This window comes from Chrysochloris asiatica, unplaced genomic scaffold (assembly GCF_000296735.1).
Source record: "Chrysochloris asiatica unplaced genomic scaffold, ChrAsi1.0 scaffold00054, whole genome shotgun sequence".
Lineage (NCBI taxonomy): Eukaryota > Metazoa > Chordata > Mammalia > Afrosoricida > Chrysochloridae > Chrysochloris > Chrysochloris asiatica.
Window position 1 is genome coordinate 6,537,966 of NW_006408572.1, and position 12,789 is coordinate 6,550,754.

Sequence of the window (12,789 nt, forward strand, 5' to 3'; positions counted from 1 at the left end):
AACTCGTAATTACTATAGATTTAATTTTTTTAAATACCCACAGATAATTGCTTATAAGTACAAACAAGGGCATTTGCAAGAATGATGATTTTATCTCCACTTGGTTTGCTTTAGGATAAGAAATATGGCAGGCACCTTGGGATGTAATTATTTGCTTACACGTCTGTCTCTTTCACTTAAGGAGATAGAATCTGTCTCATTCCGATTTATCCCATTGCCATCAGTCGATTCGAACTCATAGTCACCCTATAGGACTATGTACAATTACTCTATGGGGTTTCCAAGGCTGTAACCTTTAGAGAAGCAGATTACCACATCTTTCTCCCATGGGGTGGCTAGTGGATTTAAACTGTGTTTTAACAAGCAAGCATTTAACCACGGTGCCATGTTTCACTGTGGGGCCACCAGTCATTCCTTATCTATTTCCATTGCCCTTGCTAAAGAAACAACTTATCATTTGTTGAGTATGAATGAATGAAAGAACATATAAATAAATGTTCTGGAAGAAATACTGAAAAGCCTTGACCTGGAAGTTGTCCTTGCTTATAATGATAGCTGAGGATGTCTAATAGTCTGTCTCCACCACATATCTGTCATTCAAACAGCACAAAAGGACACTGAGTGATTTAAAATCAAGGGAAGTGTGCACCATGGTGGTATCCTTTTACCATACTTATTCAATCTGCATGCTGAGAAGTTGGATTAAATGGAGAAGAAAGTGACATCAGGATCGGAGGAAGAACTCATGAACAAACTGTGATATGCAGATGGCATAGCCTTGCTTGCTGGAATCGAAGAGGAAGGGAATATTTACTGATGAAGACCAAAGACTTCAGTATGGATTGCACCTCAACGTAAAGAAAACGAAACTTCTCACAACTGGACCAATGAATAACATAATGACAAACGGAGAGAAGATTAACATTGTCAAAGACTTTATTTTGCTTGGATTCACAATCAACCTTCATGGACGCAGCAGTCAAGAAATCAAACGATGTATATTGCAGTAAGCAAATTTGCTGCAAAAGTCCCTTTTAAAGTGTTAAAGAATTGATGCATTTGATAAATCTGTCTCAGAAGAAGGACAGTTACTATGCTGCTTAGAAGTGAGGGTGGCGAGGCTTTGTCTCTCACTCTTTGGCCATATTCTCCGGAGGGATCACTCCCTGGAGAAGGACATCATGCTTGTTAAGTGAATGGGGCAGTGAAAAACAGGAAGACTCCCAACATGATGGATTCACACAGTGACAGCAACAATGGGCTTAAACGTAACAACTTGGAGGAAGGTTCTGGACCAGGCAGTGTTTTGTTCTGTTGCGTCACCATGAATTGGAACCAACTCAACAGCACTACCACCACCATGACATTTGGATTTGAAGGAGAGAGAGTAGAGAACATGAACTTGTGAAGCCGTACCAGTCATCTAAGGCTGAAGTAATGCTGCATAACAAACTCAGGGGTTTTTAACCCATTTATTCTCAGAACCATGGTTCTGCATTCTGCCCGTTGTGTGGTTGGTCTAGAGTGGGGTCAGCTGGGTGGTTCTGTTTCAGACTGCAGGTGGGTAGGGAGTGGCTTCAGACTGTACAGTAGATTCAGGTCTGTCCCATATGTATCTGTTCTGGGATCATTCTGAAATGGCAGCATCTAACTAGCATGTAATCTCATGGTGGATGAATGCAATTCAAAGGGCAAGCTCAAATGCATAAGAACATTTCAAGCCTCTGATTGATTAGCACCAATTAACACGCCATTGGCCAAAGCTAGTCATACGTTGTTGTTGTTGTTGTTGTTGTTAAGTGCCATTGAGGTGGTTTCAACCCATAGAGACCCTGTATAGGGTTTCTGAGGAGCAGCTGGTGAGTTTGAACTTCTGATGTTGCAGTTCAAAGCGACTTTGCAGTCCTGTGCATTAACCCACAGCGCCACACCAGGACTCCACAGCCAGTCATATGATAAACCCAAAAGTAAAGGAGTAAGAAAGCACACTCTGTAGACCACGAGGTCTAGAAAGTGTGTGTACATAAAATTCTAATACAAATCAGTCAAGAGTTAGAACAAAAAATTCAGTCTACCACAAAGAAGACCATAAGAGGAAAGGCAGGGGAAACAGTTGTATGAGATGATATGTAGGGAGAGTAAACAGAAATTGGGCTCTTGGGACCACACCTGACCATTTATGCTAATGAGATGACATTAATAATTTCATCTAATAAAATGACTCAGTATAGGAACTGGCCAGGCCAGAAAAACTAACTTTGTGATTATTATTGGTTTGGAGTCTGAGCTTAACCCAGAGCCAGGGTGGGAGGATGGGGCTGAGCATTGAGTTCAGTCAAGAGGCCAATGATTCAATCACAGCTCTGTAATGAAGCCCCAGTAAAAGCCCTGCACATCAAAGTTCCGGTGAACTTCCCGGTTTGACAACATTCTACATATTGTCACGCATCCATCAGCAAGGAAAGTGATGATTCCTGAGGACAACAGAAACTTTGCATATGGAACCTTCTCAGATTTTGCCCTGTGCTTCTACCCCTCTGGGATGTTCTGATTCTTTTACTATAATAAAAGGAGTCCTGGTGTGGTGCTGTGGTTAATGCACTGGATTGAGAAGTTGGTTTGAACTGCAAGGTTGATGGTTCAAGCTCACCTGCTGCTCCTTGGAAGCCCTATACAAGGTTGCTATGGGTTGGAACCAATGCGACAGCACTTAACAACAACAACAACATGGTAGCGTAGTAGTTACAAGTCGGGCTGCTAGCCTCAAGGTAAGCAGTTTGAAACTACCTGCTATTCCATGGAAGAAAGATGAGGTTTTCTGCTGTCATAATGATTTACAGCCTTGGAAACCCTATGCTATGCAGGGTCCCTATGAGTTGGAGCCGACTCCACGGCACACCACCACCACTGTAATAAAACTATAATAATTAGTTTAGCACTTTCTAGAATTCTGTGAATCATTCTAGAGAATCGTTGAAACGGAAGGATTACTGGGAACCTCAGAATTTGTAAGCAGTTTTTCAGATGTGAGGGTATGGGTGGCCCTAAAACTTGTGGCTGGCATCTGAAATGAGGACAAAGGATTGTGCCTTTAACCTGAGTTCAGCCCAGCTCTGGGTAGTTGATGCCAGCAAGCCTTTGCCCTTGACTTCTGCCTTGTGATTTCCACTTGGAACATTTCTTCTGTCTCTCTGAACATTTCTTCTCAATGCCTTTTATCCAGCAGACTCTGATTTTTAAGGAGGGAAATGTCGGAGACTGAGAGAGAATAAAGAAGTATTTGGCAGTAAATGGTCCGAACATCTTTTGCGGTGGAAGCGAACTAGAGTTTCATTCGAACAGTGCCCGCTGTGATAAGGACTTGGGTGGATGATAAGCTCATTTGGGGCTCACTGCTTCATCTAAACAGCAACCCTGTGGCTCCCAAATAAACTCATGCCAATATTGGCCACATCATCATTTCTACCTCCCTTCTGAGCTGATGCTTTGTACCTACATTGTATGGGTCTCCCACATAACCTGCATGCAAGGTCTGTTGTTGTTGTTATGTGCCATGGAGTCAGTTCTGACCCATAGCGACCCTGTACAAGGTTTCCAAGGCTGTAAATCTTTACGGGAGCAGAAAGCCTCATCTTTCTTCCATGGAACAGCTGGTAGTTTCGAACTGGTAACCTTGTGGTTCACAGCCCAATTCGTAACCACTACACTACCAGAGCCCCTTGCATGCAGCGTCTGTTGTTGTTGTTGTTATGTGCCGTCGAGTCGGTTTCGACCCATAGCAACCCTGAACAGGGTTTCCGAGGCTGTAAATCTTTACGGGAGCAGATCGCCTCATCTTTCTCACGTGGAGCAGCTGGTAGTTTCGAACTGCTGACCTTGCGGTTCACAGCCCAATTCGTAACCACTACACTACCAGAGCTCCTTGCATGCAGGGTCTAGAGGGTAGTAAAAGCTCATTGCATCAAGTTACTATTCACTGCACATGCAGAGGGGTTGGGGAACAACCTTAATTTTAAAAGGTTAAACACAGGCTTTTCCCATGTCACAATGCTCTGTTTCTCACCATACTTCACTTGCATACACTCCATGGATATTGCTCCCACATTGGCCTCAGTGAACTCACCTCCATGCCTCTGTTCCCCAGAACAGCTGTATCACTCCCCTCCTCCTAGAGCCGCCTCTTCCAAGTTACAGTGCAAATGCCACTTCTACCATGAAGCCGCCGCCAGTTTCCCATCAAAAAGCAACCACTTAGCCTCTGAACACGGCAATCCGCTCTCTGCGTCTCTTCTGGAGCATTTCATACCATCTCTCTTGTGGCTCAGTAGGATAAGCACTGGACTACTAACCACAAGGTCAGCAACTGGAGTCCACAGCCATTCCTTGGAAACCCTACACGGGGTCGTTAAGAATCAGAACCAACTCAATGGCACTTAACAACAACAGCAATAACATCTTGTATCGCAAAGAGCCCTACTGATGCTGTAGGATAAGCATTTTACTACTAACTGCAAGCTTGGCAGTTGAAACCCACTGGCGTCTCCTTCGGAGAAAGATGAAGCTGTCTGCTCCCATTAAGATTTATAGTTGCTATGGGTCTGAAGGAATTGACTCTATAGCAGTTTCTTGTTGTTAGGTGCCATCAAGTCGGTACTGACTCATAGCGCCCTTATGCACAGCAGAACGAAAACACTGCCCGGTCCTGGGCCAACCTCACTACTGTTGTCACACTTGAGCCCATTGATACTTCCACTTTGCCAATTCATCTTGCTGGGGGTCTTCCTCTTACCCTCCACCTTAAACATGATATGGGCTTGGTTTATTATGGAGGTTTTTGGTGTGTGTGTTCCAGTTATATACTTCTCCACCTGATTGCCAATTCCTTACAGCACAGAGTCAGTTTCAAGTTTTGCTTTGTCCCAATATTTAGCCAGTGATTTAAATGCAGTAAGTTCTCTGTAAATAAGCCCATTGCCATGGAGTCAACTCTGACTCATGGTGGGTGAGCCCATGTGTGTCAGAGAAGAGCTGTGCTCCATAAAGCTTCAATGGCTATAATCTCATAGAAGTAGACCACCAGGACATTCTTCCGTGGCATCATGGGTAGATTCTACCACCAGCCTTTCCATTAATAGCCGATCATAAACCATTTTGTGCCACCCCAGGGACCTTCTTTATAAATTGTTCAGTATTAAATCAATTGGAGCGAGGGTGGCAATCTGGGAAGAAATCTGATACGATCTTACAAACTCCTAACCCATCCTTGCAGTTTTGGAAGAGAGTCAAATCAGTTTTTATTGAATCCATCTCCTCTTTGTGGAATTATTTTGTGGTCTCCTTCATTGGGCCAATTACGTTTATGAAGATGAATGACAACAGGCGAGAAGCCACTTGCATGGATTGCTGTGTGCTAACTGTGTAATTAGAGGCCGTCATTGAAGAGGGGAGCTTGTTGGATATTTCCATCAGACGAAGAATGCATTATGATCCATAAAAAACAATGAGCAATGATAATTTCATTTTTATTGGTCATTTAAAAACATTCACTGATAATTCTCCCCATGCTTAGAAGGCATATGTTTGCTTCCTTCAAAATATACCCATAAACTTGTCACAAAAACACTCTTACATAATTGTTCTACCTCACTTCTATCATGCAACTGAAATGAAAGACTTTCAGAGATGGTTAGTTTGTCAAGGGCATTCAAACAGGTGGTATGTGTTGTCAGCAGGTCATGACAACAGGGCAGGCCCAGGACTAGGCGCTGCATGGTCCTCATGCCTAGGGCGGAGGGTTTCACACCTGAGAAGCTTCATCCTCAGCTTTGCATTTGGATTTTAAAAGGATGAGCACTTGTTGTCAGTACCCTTCCCTTTCCATGGATAATGAAGAGGAGACCTGCTCAGAATTCCAGGGCCAGACCAAGCAAAGGCAGACATGTAGCAGATAACAATAGTGTTAACTACACAGGTGAGTGGATGGATGGATGATGGATGGACGGACGGATGGAAGGGTGGATGGACAGACAGATGGATAGGTGGGTAGGTTCAGTTGAATTGGATGGCACATCCCTCATTCCATTCCGTGTGCTTCTGGCAGACACTGCTCACCACTGTCTTTGGTTCCCGACTCTTATGGAGAGTCCCAATTCCTGAGTATCTGGGGAGGTGGTTATAGCCTACGGAGCAGCCTCTCACCTTCAGAAATGGAAATGCTCTCGTGTTTCCATTATCACCTTAGGAAATTCTTTCCATCTTCCTAACTGGAAAAACTCCACCGAAACCATGTTTTCTTGTCCTCCTTGTTCCTTCTGGCCATGTTACTTTGTTTTCTGGCCCCTGGCTTACCTATGGTCCCAAGGTCCACAGTCCTCATTATGTGTAAGGCCAAACCCGTCTAAGATGAAAATGGAGCACAAAGAGCCAACTGGCTGTCTCTGAGTAGAAGGAACTGAGCTCAAAGAGCCTTCAGGACACGCTAGCTTCCCTCCAGAAGCAAAGTCTACCCGCCTTGTGTTGGGAAGCCTAGGTTTGTGTGTGTGTCTATTCCTGACTGTGTGCATCATTAAGCACCTGTGTGTGTGTGTGTGTGTGTGATTGAGTGCTGTGGGTTCCCAGGTCTCCAGAATTCAGTGTGAAGAAGTTGGGGAGGAGGCAGGTTCTCCAAGGCTTGCCCTTTGCTTTCCAGAATCAGGCAGAGCTGTGTGGCAGACCACTGGCAGGTGAGCTGGACTGTGCTCTGTGTCTGCGCTGGCCGAGCCCCCAGTTAATGTGGCCCTTCCTAAACTAAGCATGTCTACATGTGCTCACCCAGCACCCACACTTCCCTGGAACAGAGAAACAGGTGATTCCTCCCACACACCCCCCATCAGTGACCTCAGTTCAGCGGGCACCTGTGGTTCCCATAGGTGGAGCTACAGCAGCTGCTACCACGTCTGTCCCCTGTCATGATAGCCTCTTCTCCATCTGCTCTTCCTCTTGTTTCGTACACACCACTGGGCTTTCTTCCGATCTCCAAATATTTCCAGCCTGTACTGCTCTCTGACACCAAGGCACCACAACCAGTTGCGACGGATTGGACCCTGATGCATAGCGACCTATGTCTGTCAGGATAGAACTGCACTTCATAAAAAAGGTTTTCGGTGGCTGATTAATCTGAAGTACATCACCAGGTCTTTCTTCCAAGGCACTTCTGGTTGGACTCAAATTAAAAGGAGGTTCATAGAGGTCACATGAAAATGGTGGAGGACAGGGTTTAAACCATTTATAGCCAAATATAGTATCTAAAGATCCCTGGTTTGTACTCAACTACCCACTCAATTAAGGAGCTCTGGTAATGTAGTGGTTACAAATCAGGCTACTAACCTTAAGGTCAGCAGTTTGAAACTACCAGCTGTTCTGTGGGAGAAAGATGAGGCTTTCTGCTCCTGTAAAGATTTACAGCCTCGGAAACCCTGTACAGGGTCGCTATAAGTCGGAATCGACTCCAGGGTGCTTAACAACAACAACAACAACAACCCACTCAATGGCATCACAGAAGAAAGGCCTGAGAATTTGTCTCCATAAAGTATATTGTTAGTTTCTGTTCAGTCAGTTCAGACTCGGAGGGGTCCATTGTGTGCAGAGTAGAACTGCTCTGTAGAATTTTCAAGGCTGTGACTTTTCAGATGAAGATTACCAGACCTGTGTCCTAAAGCAGCTCTGGGTGGATTTGTGGTGCCATCCCTTAAGCGAGTACTCAAGTCCAAATCTGTTTGCACCACCCAGAGACTCCTCCATAAATACCACAGATGAGAGACCCCTGTGGGGTCGTTGTATTCTCTAACACCTGGGATCACCATGAGTAGGAATCAACTCCACAGCTCTGGGTTTGGGTTTGGGTTGTAGTATCTGCCTGGAGAGATTGCTCTAAGGATTAAAGAAGTGCACGTGTTAAACATCATAAAGGTTGGCTATTATTACTGCTAATGATAGTACTGTTGTTATTATTACTTTGAGCCAGCAATTTTATGGGATACTGGAGAGGCATAGATAGATAATTTATGGTCCCTGCCATACAAGAGCTCACAGTCCAGCTGCAAGGGCAGATACAAAACACACCAAGGGTGGTTAGAAGCAGGGTGATGGAAAAAGAATTGTGGGGACTTCAGGGAAGAAACCCATTCATTCCACCTGGGTGATCAGAGAAGATTCCCTGAAGGAATGGTCTATTTCAGTTGGTCTGTGAAGGATCTGTAAGTCTTTAATAGAGAAGGGGAAGAAATAAATTCCAGGCAGATGAAAGAGCACAGACATGGGCAAAAGACAGCGAACCATCTAGAGTGTGTGAAGCATAAATGGAGCATTGATGGCCATGAAAATGAGGATAATCTGGCCAGATTGCAGGAGGCCTTGAATGCCAAGTCAAGCAGAGTCTTCAGGTTTTCTTCTACTGGCCATGGGGAGCGATGGGAGTAATGGGATCCGATTATTGCCAAGAGTAAAACTTGCCATTGTAAAAATAAATACGCTTACTTGAGGCTCTGAGAGAAATTGGCAGGAGTAAGTGGCCAGATTTTCAATTTTTTGCCCATGTGGGTTTGCTTCCTGACACAGGAAAGGGGGCCAAGAAGGATGGTGCCAAAAGGTCACAGCTGCTTCATGTCCAGCACAGCAGCCACCGTGCACGTAACAGGAGCAAGGAAGCAGGAGGGATGAAGAATCATGGACTAGTTCAGCCCTTACTTCCACACACTTGTAGTTTGTTGTTGTTGTTAAGTGCCATCGAGTCGGTTCCGACCCATAGCAACCCTGTACAGGGTTTACAGGGTTTCCACGTCTGTAAATCTTTACGGGAGCAGAAAGCTTCATTTTTCTCCTGCGAAGTGGCTGGTAGTTTCGAACTGCTGACCTTAAGGTTCACAGCCTGGTTCCTAACCACTATGCTACCAGAGCTCCTTGTTAGGTGCCATCAGATTGGTACCAACTCATAGCGATCCTCTGCACAACACAACAAAATACTGCCCAGTCCTGCGCAAACCTCACAATTGTTGCTACGTTTGAGCCCATTGCTGCTACCACTGTGCCAATCCATCTCATTGGGGGTCTTCCTCTTTCTCCAACCTTCCCCTTTTCTAAACATGATATCCTTCTCCAAGGACTGGTCGTTCCTGACAATATGTCCAAAGTATGAGAGATAAAGCACTTCTGCCAACACAGATTTGTTTGTTCTTTTGGCAGTCCATGACACTTTCAGTATTCTCCTCCAACACCACAACTCAAATGCATCAATTCTTCTACGGTCTTCCTTATTCACTGTACAGCTTTCACATGCATAAGAGGTTATTGAAAATACCATGGCTTGGGTCAGGAGTACCTTAGTCCTCAAGCTGACATCTTTGCTCTTCAACACTTTAAAGAGATCTTTGCAGCAGATTTACCCCAGGAAACACATTGTTTGATTTCTTGACTGCTGCAATATGTCATTTGATTTCTTGACTTCTTGACCCGTCATTGCCCACTCTGTGGGAGAAAGATGAGGGAGTCTCTTTCTGTAAAAATGTCATGTTGGAAACGCTATGGAGCAGTTTTATTTTGTCCTGGAGGGTTGCCATGAGTTGGAATCCACTCGAGGGCACTGGGTTTTCATTTCACAGGGTCCTTGTGAGGACTCAGTGGGAAATGTGTATGAGAAGTTTCTAGCATGATGCTAACTGAAAACTATCCCGTTGTTGTGCATTGATTATGACTCATGGCAACCCCAGATGTGTCAGAGTAGAACCGCCCTCCATAGGGTTTTTCTGGTCAGGACTTTTGGGAAGCAGATCTCCAAACATTGCTGAGTGGTCTTGAATCAAGCGCCTTTTGATTAGTAGTTCAGTGCTTAACTGTGTGTACCACCCAAGCAGCAAATGTTCACCAAATCACTCAGAGAAATTGATGAGACTTTGAAAAGACTCTTTATATAGGGATTCCTAACCTCTCCCCACCCCTCCCTCCATGAGTCCTTCTGGCCGGTTGTACTCTGACCATACTGTACCCAGGGCCAGGCCTAGCTTGAGGAGAGCAGAAAAGAAATGTGCAGGTTCATGAAACCTGGGAGGGTCTACAGTTTGAGAAGAACAAAGCATCTCTTGCATTTTTCTCCTCTTCTTCTAAGACGTAGAATATACATCATATAACTTTTTTATTCCAGGACCTTTGAAAGTTTAGCTATAAATGGTAAAACACATCAATGAATTTCTCTATGAATATTTATTGAAATAGCACTTTTAATACAAAGCCATTTGAAAAGTGAACCTCCAAGGAAAATGCATTTTGTGTAGACATTGATCTTAAAATATTTACTATGAATATGCTCATCTTAGAAATATTACATACTGCTTTTTATTATTTGTTCTGGATGAAATCGCAGGGATTTGGCCCAGATGAGTTTTACAAGCTGAACAGTATTGCTAAGATGATCTGCTGGACTTCATTCAGCTTTATTTTCAACCCTTGATTTGTTAGTTTCTGGCAAGTGTTTTAGAGATATCACTGTAATCAGTTAAGGCTCTTAGCTGCTAACCTAAATGTTGGAGGATCCTGTCTACCCAAAGGTACCTTGGAATAAATGCCTGGCAATCTGCCTTAGAAAGGTCACAGCCATGAAAGCCATACAGAGGGCAATTCTACTCGTGGGAATGAGCAGAGATCGCCTCTAGAGTAATTTTTTTTTTTTTTTTTAATATGACACACCTGCTAAAAGGTAAGCTCTGAAAAGAGATCAGAGAATCATGGGTCTTGAGCTAGAAGAAAGTTTGTTATTAGCTGCCATGAAGTTGGCCCCGATTCACAGCGAACCCATGCACAACAAAACAAACCACTGCCTGGCCCCGTGTCATCCATCCATGAATGACTGGGGTTCAGACTAGTGTGTTCTATAGGGACACCATAGGCTCATTGGGGCCTTTTTGGAAGTTGATGACCAGGCTTTTCTTCCTACTTCACCTTAGTCTGAAAGCTCTCCTGAAGCTTGATCAGCATCACAGCAACACACAAGCTTCAACGGACAGACAGGTAGTAGTTGCCCATGAGGTGTAATGGCTGAGAACTGAACTCCAGCACTCAACCACCAATGGCATCCCCAGAAGGAAGCTTTGGGGTCAGTCTCATCCAATGCCTCCATTTATATGCAAAGCTACTCTTAAATATACTCTTACCCATGATTGGTAACCCAACCATTAGACTGGTAAAAGTCGAAAAGAGCAGTCACTTCGAAAGTCAGTAAAGATTTAGGGAAGTGAACATTTCAAGTTTCTTGTGGGAATATAAATTGCTCAGACTTTTTAGAGAGCAGGTAACCAATGTCAATTAAAATCAAAGGTAAGCATGCTCTTTGAATCAGCTGTTCTACTTTGGGGAATCTGCCCTATAGAACTAGGATCATAAGTATGCAAACGTACAGCTATGCTAGTTGTGGTATAGTTTGCAGTAGCCCGACTAGGAACAACCTGAAGCTCCATCAATAGAAGACCATTACCTGATTCTGTGGTCTCTAAGCATTTTGATTGCTCATATAATGACAGCATGCACCTCCGTTATGTGGATATTCATTTGCACATATGAATAGCTAAAGTGTATTATGAGCACACACAAAATAGAACATTTAAAACAATGCAATAAAAATAGAAGTTTGAACCTTTTTTCTCGTGCCCCAGCGTGACACTATACGATAAGCACTGAACTGCTAACTTCAAGGTCAGCAGTTCAAACCCACCAGCTGCTTCTCAGAAAGTTATGAGTGGGAAGTAACTCAACAACACTCAACAACAGCAACAACTACAACAGCTAGAGAATATGAAGGAGTCATGGTAGCATAGTGGATTGTGAGCTGGGCTGCCAACAGCAAGGTCGGTAGTTTGAATTCACCAGTTGCTTTGTGGGAGACAGATGAGGCTTTCTGTTCCCATAAAGATTTATAGCCTCAGAAAATCTATACAGGGTAGTTATGCATTAGAACCAACTCACTGGCACACACCTATTAGTGAATATTGTGCTAGAAATCCTAAAGGAATGAATACAGTACACTGTTCAATGAGAAAAACAAAAACAAAACAGAAAAGATTGTGTCTTGTATGATCATGTTTTTACAAAAACAAGTGATAGCCTTGAATGTCTACCTCAGTATCTGTGTGTGTGTGTGTACTTTTATGTATTGTATGGGTATGAAGACAGTTTGAATGTAGTCCTGTCTAATACCAGGCTATCATTATTGGTTGCTATACCAGAGGCTAAGAGCAAAATGTAGTGAAAGGAGAAGAAAGTCATTTATTTTTTAAAAAGGTAAAAATAAAAAAGGGAAAATATTCATGAATATAATGTTAAATAAAGGAGAAAGCAGAGTTCGAAGTAACGCAAAACTTTGTGTCAAAAGAAAATTAGTGTATGATAAAGTTTAGAAACAACACAAACAGAGCCACTGATTTGACTAGGTGCGCAATTTCTGTTTTACTCTTGGTAGTCATTTAATATTAATGTCAACAACATTATAAATATTCACACATTACATATAGAGTGTAAATATTATATATATAGATACATACATAGTGTGTGAATATTTATATTTATGTATATATGGTGGTAGTGTGCTGTGGAGTCGGTTCCAACTCATATTAACCCTGCATTGAGTTTCCAAGGCTGTAAATCATTATGGGAACAGAAAGCTTCATCTTTCTCCTGCGGAACAGCTGGTACTTTTGAACTGCTGACCTTGAGGTTAGCAGCCCAACTCATAACCACTACGCTACCAGAGCTCTCTCTCTCTCTCTC